This window comes from Saccopteryx bilineata, chromosome 8, assembly GCF_036850765.1.
Source record: "Saccopteryx bilineata isolate mSacBil1 chromosome 8, mSacBil1_pri_phased_curated, whole genome shotgun sequence".
Classification (NCBI taxonomy): domain Eukaryota; kingdom Metazoa; phylum Chordata; class Mammalia; order Chiroptera; family Emballonuridae; genus Saccopteryx; species Saccopteryx bilineata.
Genome location: NC_089497.1, coordinates 16,783,877 through 16,793,790, shown reverse-complemented (window position 1 = coordinate 16,793,790; position 9,914 = coordinate 16,783,877). Strand labels below are relative to the sequence as shown.

Below are 9,914 nucleotides of genomic sequence, written 5' to 3'. Positions count from 1 at the left end.
GTCTATCCCTCTCTCTGACTCTCTGTCTCAAAAAAATAAAAATAAATGAGACTCAGAGACTTGGACAAGAATGTGATGGTAATGGAGGGGGAGGAAGGAGAGGATTGAGGGGAGGAAGGAGGAGGTGGAGGGAAGAGAGGGAAGGAGAGGGGGAGGAGGGGAGGAGACAAAGAAAACCAGATAGAAGGTGACAGAAGACAATTTGACTTTGGGTGACGGGTATGCAACATAATCAAATGTCAAAATAATCTGGAGATGTTGTCTCTAAACATATGTACCCTGATTTATCAATGCCACCCCATAAAAATTATATATATATATATATCTCAGGTTAATCTATGTTTCTGTTTTCTATTATTTCTATATCTATCTGACTCCGTGAGGACAATTTTTTCAGACACAATTTTTCTGTATAACAAGTTGTAATTTAGCTAAAAATATTGAGTATTAATTTGAATAAATGGCTGCAAAGTTTGACAATGTATGGAACATTCTGTATATATATAATAAAAGCAACACTTTGAAGTAAATATATAGGTAACACAGAGAAGACATTTTTCTTGCTTGTCCAAAGAACACAGATAATGTCCTCATTCACAAAGTCTAAATCTGTGTATAAATAGATTTTCCCTAACTTACGGCTTTATTATTCCAAGTTAATTTGTAGACTTCCAGTTTCAGCTTTCAATACCTTGAGCTAGAAATTCACATCCAATCCTGACAACAAGAAAAACTTGAACAGACTGAAAAATAAACTCTTCAAATTACTAAAAAAAAAAAAAAAGGCGGAACACAACACAAACTGCTGCCCTCAAGATTGGAGATATAGGCCTACAGGCCCCAAGTAGAAGAATTCGCGGTTTACCAGAGTAGGGACTCATGAGTTGAAATCACCGTGGAAACCAGTGCCAAGGTAGGAAAATTTGAACTGTAATTGAATTTGCTCGAGGCTTAGTGTGAACGACTCTGAGAGTTAAAAACTCCAGCGAGAACCAGTCGCATCGTGAGATTTGCCTCGGAAAGTTCAACATGGCTTCCACAATACTGTGACTTTAATCTCTAAGAGCTAAATCAGGTTTCCATAGAAAATATCAAATAAAAATGCCTTCAGGTTCTGCCAGGGTTTGGGAAAAGAGAACATTTTTGAAATATACTAGAGCTCTCTGTTCTTCTTAAGTAGGCCAGTCCTATGGAGAAAACTAGTTAACCAGGGACTGGCCTGCTGGATAATATCAGAGCCTAACTGACCCAAGAGTAGAGAAATGACTTTAGGTAACTCTAGTCATTTTGTCCCGCTTAAAGGTGGTGGAAAAAAAAAAAAAAACAAACTGAAAAACTCTTGTGAAGTTCACAGTCCAGAAGCACGGACTCATGAAATTCTAAATCATAATCATAGAACTCTGGAGTGCTTCTTTTTTCCCCACGCTTCACCACAGCTTTACCTAAGGCCTAATGACAGCAGTTCCCTTTCAGAAGTATATCATGTCCAGCTATCAAAAAAATAGTTACAAGACCTACCAAAAAGCAAAAACTACAATCTGAAGAGACAGAGCAATTATCAGAACCAGAGAAGGCAGGAATGTTGGAATTATCAGACCTGGAATTTAAAACAAGTATAATTAATATGCTAAGTGCTCTGATGGATAAACTAGAAAGCATGCAAGAATAGATGGCAACTATAAACAGATAGAAATTTTAAGAAAGGACTAAACAAAATGCTAGAGATTAAAATAAAATTAAAAAAAACAAGAAGTAATCAATGAACAACTAAAGTGACGTAACTACAAGTTGATGTTTTTCAGCTGTTTCTCACTCTCCCTGTCTCTCTCTTCTTTCTCTCTAAAACACACACACACACACACACACAAACACTGTTACAGAAACAAAGAATGTCTTTGATGCATGGGCTTATTAGAAGACTAGATATGGATGAGAAAAAAATCTCTGAGCTAGACACTATATGTCATATATATAATATATATATATATATATATATATATATATATATCATAGAATCCTCAAAAACTGAAAAGCAAAGAGAACACAGATTGAAAGATTATCCAAAGACTGTGAGCAACTACAAATGGCAGAACATACAGGTTATGGAAATAGCAGAAGGAGATGAAGAAGAGAAAGTAATAGAAGAAATATTGGAATCAATGATGGAGAATATTCCCAAATTAATAATAGACTGTTACCACTAATCCACAGTCAGGATATCAGAGAGCACCAAGCTGAATATGTGTAACAAACAAACAAAAAACGGCAGTTAAGCATAACATTTCTAAACTACAGAAAAATCAAACTTGAAGAAAAAATCCATTAAAAATCCAGAGGAGCTTCCTCAGACACACTAAATTTAAGGAAATATGTTACTTGTAGACTACCTTTAGTAATCTTTTAGTGAGAATACATATAATAAAGGTAAGAAACTTGAATCTATATTAAGTAAAAAAGCTTTTGAATATTTGGAAACTGATTATATGATAAAAACTTATATAGAGAGTCAAAAACCTGAAAGTATTTAGCCAATACAACAGTAATGAAAAAGAATAAAGTGTCTAACCAGATTATGTCTTTAATAAATACTATAAGAATTAAAATTTTGCCCTGGCCAGTTTGCTCAGTAGATAAAGCATTGGCCAGGCTGTGGACAGTCTGGCTTTGGTTCCTGGTCAGGGCACACATGAGAAGCTACCATCTGCTTCTCTTTTCCTCCCTCTCCCCTTTCTCTCTCTCTTCCCCTCTCACAGCCAGTGGCTTGATTGGGCGTTGAAGATAGCTCAGTTGGTCTGAGCGTCAGCCTCAGGAGTTGAAGATAGCTCAGTTCATTCGAGTTCTGCCCCATACGGGCGGTTGCTGGGTGGATCCCAGTAGGATGCATGCGGGAGTCCGTGTTTCTATCTCTCATCTTCTCACTTAAAGAAAAAAGAGTTAATAAGTTAATATTTGATACATGAACTAATAGATGGATAACAAATGAAAGACTACTGTTTAGTTGAGATGAACAAATAAAAAATATATTACATAAAATGCTACATAAATATATAACTTAAATACATACACAATAAATAAATAATAGTATAATGACACTAGGTTTCTTTTTCTCCTTGAGGCCAATTCAAAAGAATAATATAATACCAAAGAAGATTGTCTAACCAAGAAGTGCCTTGGTATATGTTAAATACACCTCTATCCAAAATGCCTACCAAAGGACAAATGCAACAATGTTGAGATTATTAGGTATCATAACCGCAAACAGAAAACTAGGAAAATTTTCATCCATGTGGGTTGTATGTATGAACTGTGCATATTACTCAATAGAATACCACATATCCCTGAGAAAAGATAAATCGATACTGCCTGCAACAATATCAAAGAAAATTATAAGGTATTGAGCAGTGAAACCAGTCATAAAAAAATCCATTTTTGTATATAATCCAAAAGAGATAAAAGTACTGCATAATCAAGGGTCAAGATAGTATTACACTTGCAAAGAGGTGAGAAAGGGAGCAGAGTGGGTCTTTTTGACATACTTGAAGCTTCCTCAGCATTGAGCACCATTGTTTCCTGTTTTAGGAAGTCCTTTGAAAGTCAGAGACCAGTTACCTTTCCTTACACCTTCAAGGGTTGAACATGGATACCGCAGCCAGGAAACAGCTAGGCTGAGCTTAGTCTCCTGAAAACTCCTATTTCATTTTAGCTAACCTATGCAAATTACATTCAGTCAAAATCTCAGGTATCCTTGGCTCTATAAGCCTTTGGGAACAGGTCTCAGAAACACTTTTTACCAAGATGGCATGGAAAGTGAAGAAAAAAACCTCTGTTCCTCCTCAAGCAAAAGCTTTAAAAGCAAAACAAACAAACAAAAAACAGAAACTAGTGCTGAAAACGTCTATAACCACACAAAAAAGATCTGCACACTCTCGACATTTTTGTGACCCAAGACATTGCACCTCTGAAGGCAGCCCAAATATCCATGGAAGAGCACCCCCAAGAAAAGGAACCTTGACCACTGTACCATCATCAAGTTCTCCCTGACTGCGGAGTCAGCCATGAAGAAGATAGAAGACAACAATATACTTGTGTTTATTGTATATGTCAACATCAACAAGCACCAGATCAAACAGGTTGTAAAGAAGGTCTATGACATTGATATGGCCAAGGTCAACACTCTGATCAAGGTCTGATGAAGAATAGAAAGCATATATTTGACTGGATCTCAATTTTGTTAACTGGGATCAACTCAGCTGAGTTCAGTTGAGTAACCCTAAATATAAACATTTTTTACTATATAAAAATATACAAACTTCAGGTATCTTTAAGTTCATCAAAGAAAGAGGATACAACTCTAGGTATCTATATGTTTTAGATGACATAAAAGCAAGTCATTAAATAGAAACCAGAGAAAATCAGCCTGAGATATCCTAGAGCTGGAAGAGCATAGAAAGACATCTTGTATGTGACTTAATTCTGCAAGTATAACACACATGACTAGGTCTGTGTCTTTTTTTAAGTCTATAAAGATGAAGGAAGATGCCTGACCAGGCGGTGACGCAGTGGATAGAGTGTCGGACTGGGAAGCGGAGGATCCAGGTTGGAGACCCGGAGGTTGCCAGCTTGAGCGCGGACTCATCTGGCTTGAGCAGAAAGCTCACCAGCTTGGACCCAAGGTCGCTGGCTCCAGCAAGGGGTTACTTGGTCTGCTGAAGGCCTGCAGTCAAGGCACATATGAGAAAGCAATCAATGAATAACTAAGGTGTCACAACGAAAAACTGATGATTGATGCTTCTCATCTCTCTCCGTTCCTGTCTGTCTGTCCCTATCTATCCTTCTCTCTGACTCTCTCTCTGTCCCTGTAAAATAAATAAATAAACAAACAAACAAACAAAAAACCAAAAAAAAAGAAAAAGATGAACGAAGATGATTATAAATGACAGGACTTTTGTATGCATGTAACTAAAACAATTGTATGTAAATTATAAAAACAGTATATTTATTCCAGTATCATTGTAGTAAGCTCTAAAAGAAAAGGCAGAAATATTCAATTACTCCTTTATGTTCAGGGACTGTTTCTCTATAAAGTCATTAATTGACACATCATGTACAATCACTGCATGCTTATTAGACAAATGAATAAAGAAACAAATAAGTAAAGAAGAATGGGTACCTGCTTTCTATATTTTGCACAAAACCACATGTATTTACTAGTTACTAAAAATGCTAGGACATGTGCAGATTATGAAGATATATGCTATGAGAAATGTACCCTTGTGAAGTATTATTACATTACTAAGGCATTTCAAAGAAAATTTAAATTTGATTACAGTAGTCACTCAGAAAATAAGGAATAAATGGTAAAAGCTAGTAAGTTCAGTTTCCATTCAGAATTTTAATACATACAATGAAACCTATGGGATTGAGGGATTATTTTAAATGTTTCATGAAAGAAAATTTGGTTTTGGTATTACAGAGCCTTGTAGTTCTTTCATTGGGACTTTTAAAGTAAAAATTATGCTGAGGAACCTACTTATAACAATATCACTTGCAAGAGTTTCTTTTGAATTGAGTCTTCTAAAGTTTCAGGCTAATAAAAACAATTGCCCTATTTTGCCACTCTGGTTTTTATACTGGTATATCATACAAATATCCACAAAACCAGTGGAAATATTTTAAGTTTAATGAACATGGTAAGATTTTTAGTGAAGACACAAAACATTAGGAAGTGTCAAAATTTTACAATAACATACTTATAAACATATCTTGTAGAAATCATCAAATGGTAGATTTATTAACAGAAAAAGTTATTTTATACTGTTAGATGGAATTAATTTTTTTCAGAATAATTAGTGCTCAATTTACATATTGTCTTCCAAAGGCTTTTTTTTCTGCTCATTTCAGCTTGTTTTTTTATTTTTTATAAGTGTTCTTCTCCTTTTTTCCCCAATGAATCTCTTGTCCTTCTAACTCTATCTGACTAAATCAAGAAGAAAGATGATGGACTTCACAGGTATACAATCCTTTAAGTTACTTCTAAGCTTGAACACAGAGGTATTTCATTGCAACAGATGACATAAACTAGAGAGAATCAGGCTTGAAGGAAAAGAGATGGGATGGGTGGGGAGTAAGCTAAGTGGGCAAAGAGAACATCAAACTATGATGTCTATATCCCAGTGTTAATCAACCCCATAGGATGCTCCAGAACAAAGATTATCTAAAAAAGATACTATCCAGCCTGAAGTATAAATAGGTCAGCCCTAGATCTCCCACTACACTAGCTTATTGGTCATGGGCTTCCCCAGAGAAGTACTGCCCTGCTCAAAAGCTGAAGTGGGACCTGGCGGTGCTGACATAAGAGGTATCTGAACTCCTTGCAGGTGAAAAGAGGATCTCTTTTGAAGACGGATATGAGTGACACAACCGATGACTGCCGTATCTCTTTAGCCTTCAAAATGCCTGAGACTTTGAGTATTGGTAAAGCTCTTTTCAGTAAGAACTCAAAAAAAAAAAAAAATTTAGAACTGTTCCAGATCCAAAATAAGCATGGATTTTTTTGTTATCTTAATATGTATTCTGTTCTAAATAAGTATCTAAATACGCTGTGCTTGAGAGATTCAAGATCACTTTATAACCTGTGATTTTCTTTTCAGCAACAGCTGAAAGGAAATGAATGTTGAGAGAACCCCACTGATAATGGTTGTCCCAGTTGAGATGGATCTTGCTGCAGTCCCTCTCATTTCCCATAAGTAATCACAACATTGAGCAATGTGTGCTTGGGATACTGAGTTGTGTCTGAGAGTCACAGTTTGCTGTGCATGTTGTGTTTCTTAACCAATATTTTTTTTCAGGGACAGAGAGAGAGAGAGAGAGTCAGAGAGAGGGATAAATAGGGACAGACAGACAGGAATGAAGAGAGATGAGAAGCATCAATCATTAGTTTTTTGTTGCGACACCTTAGTTGTTCATTGATTGCTTTCTCATATGTGCCTTGACTGCAGGCCTTCAGCAGATCGAGTAACCCCTTGCTGGAGCCAGTGACCTTGGGTCCAAGCTGGTGAGCTTTTTGTTCAACCCAGATGAGCCCGCACTCAAGCTGGTGACCTCGGGGTCTTGAACCTGGGTCCTCCGCATCCGAGTTCGACGCTCCATCCACTGCACCACCGCCTGGTTAGGCAACCAATATTTTCTTAAATAAACCACGGCATTCAGACAATGTGGAGTAACTGAGGCAGGTTTACTCACCAATAACAAACAGAAATTCACCAGAAGACTAGGTAAACAATTGTAGTAAATCCACATTACAGGCATACCATGGAGACATCGTGGGTTCGATTTCAGGTCACCACAATAAAGTAAATATTGCAATACAGCGAGTCACACAATTTTCTTTTTGATTTCACGTTTATAAGAAGGTTATGTTTACACTATATTCTGATAGATTAAGGGTATAGTAGGACTTTGTCCTTTAAAAAGTACATACCTTAATTTTAAAATACTTAATTGTTTAAAAAATGCTAAGCACCACCTGACCCTAAGTGAGTTGTAACTTCTCTGCTAGTAGAGGATTTTACTTTCCATTTCTTAAAAAAAAAAAGGAATTGTGAAGTGCAACAAAGTATAGTTCAATAAAAGGAGATATGCTTAGTATGCTTATAAAGAAACAGTCTTTGAAAACAAAAAAGAATAAAATTCAAATACATATGATAATATGAATGAATCTCCAATAATTTATGCTAAGTGAAAATGTCCAGACTCAAAATAGTACTTGCTGTATAATTACATGTATATGATTTTTTCAAAACAAAGCAAAATTAACCTAGGGTGATAGATACCAGAATAACAGTTATCTCTCGTGGAGACAAGGATTGAATGTGGAAAGGCAACAGAAAATATTTATAACGTGATAGACTGTGGATTACTCAGACATATGCATTTGTCAAAAATCAACTATATATTTAAGATGATTTATGAGTTTCACTGAAAAAAAATGGCCTCTATTTAAAAAAATGTTTCTAACCAAAACAATCTATTTTAATAATCCAACAGTAGCATTTAAACATTTCACTTTTAATAATAATCATTTTGTGTAGTACCTAAATTATAGAGTTATTGAGATCATCTACCATTTTAACTTTAATGGATGATAATAATAACCCTGTTTCAAAAAATTATTTCTGTGTGAAGAACTTATATATTTTAGTTCAAACTAGTATTTGTTTTACATAATCTAATTTACTTCACCATCAAAAATAAAGACAATTCAAATAAGAGGACTGATATACCTGTAGAATTATGCATCTTGAGCCAATTATTTGAGATAAATAAAAGTATATTAATGTTGCAAATGTTTCATTTTTGCCCCTTATATCTTTCTTACTTTCCATGGCAATTAGCAAGAAACACTTAAAATGTAAAAATTAAATAGTATCCATTAATAACATCAAAGGAACATGCCTATAAAATGAAGGAGTGCCTCAGAACTGATTAATTAATATAATGGATGTAAAGGAGGACATCATCGTTGGCATGCCTAGAGAGTACAAAGTGTCCGTAAGACTGAAGTTCTTTCTTGTGTACTGATGACAGAACTTCCAGAAAAACTAATACCACTCTTGGGTGAATTTAAATGTTGTGATTCCTACTCACCATGGAAATGGAGGGGAGGGAGATGGTGGCATCCTAGAACAGAGGCCTCCGTGCTGTTTTGGAGCCACATGGGCCAGAGTGATGATTCTGACATTTGGGATGATACAGCACCGATAAAAGCTTATGACAAAGCTGTGGCTTCGTTTAAACATGTCCTAAAGAATGGTGACATTTCTGAAGCTTCAAATAAACCCAAAGACACACCTTGCTAAGAAGAATAAAATCCCCCCCCTTCAAAAAAAAAAAAGAATACTACAACTCCTTCAAAGTAAGGAAAGTTGGTGACAAATGCTCTGCCATTTGGTCAGAGATGGCTGCATTTACCCAGCTACCACTGATTCCGGTGACTTTAGAAGAGAACCCTGTGTTGTGGTTTATACTGGACATGGAAATAGAGAGGAGCAGAATCTGTCTGATCCACTTTCCCCAACATCTGAAAGCTAATAATATAAAACAGAATGCTCAGGACACTGAAAACGAAAGTCAAATTTCAACAGCTGAAAGTGAGAACTCATCCAGGTCTCCTGGAAATAAACCAAATAACGTCAAGTCAAAAACTGCTTCATGGAACTATTTTCTGCCCCCCCCCCCACACACACACCCAGCCAGTCCCTTCAGGCCAAGAACAGGACCGGGACCAGGAAAACCAGGACTAAAACTTAATGGCACACCACCACTGCCACCGTCACACCTCCTGTCATGCTGGCTGTCTCTGCTTCCTTCTGGACCACCAACAATCCCCCCACCACCTCTCCTGTGTCCAGATTCTTGTGATGATGCTGATGCTTTGGGAAGTACGTTAATCTTTTGTTCCGTGAGTGGCTATCACACTGGTTACTATATGCGTTTCAAACAAAATAAAAAAAAAAAGGAAGGTGCTCAAATTTTTCATTAAGGAATAAGTCTGTCATCATTATAGAATTGAATTTTACATTTGTATAAATTTTGTAATTTGTGGAAAACATTTTTAAAAATGAAATGTAGAAAAGTTAATATAAAACAGTATTAAAAACATTTTGATGCCAAAACTATTTGATTAAATGTTTGTTGAAATCCTCTTGGTAGTTGTCATGGTATCAAGGTAGCATCTCATCAGATACTTGTTGTTCATTGGAATGGGGAAAAATACTGTTTAATAAAAAAAAAAGATCTTAGAATCAGCCTTACCAGAGGTGGCACAGTGGATAGAACATTGACCTGGGATGCTGGGACCCCAGCTTTAAAACCCAAGGGTGCCTGGCTTGAGAATAGGCTCATCCAACTTGAGT

The 9,914-nt window shown here is 36.1% G+C and overlaps 1 pseudogene; it reads left to right on the top strand.

Annotated features, from left to right (window-relative positions):
- The first annotated feature begins 8,714 nt into the window (after window positions 1-8,714).
- On the top strand, window positions 8,715-9,541 carry LOC136311639 (survival motor neuron protein pseudogene; annotated as a pseudogene).
- Window positions 9,542-9,914: the final 373 nt, after the last annotated feature.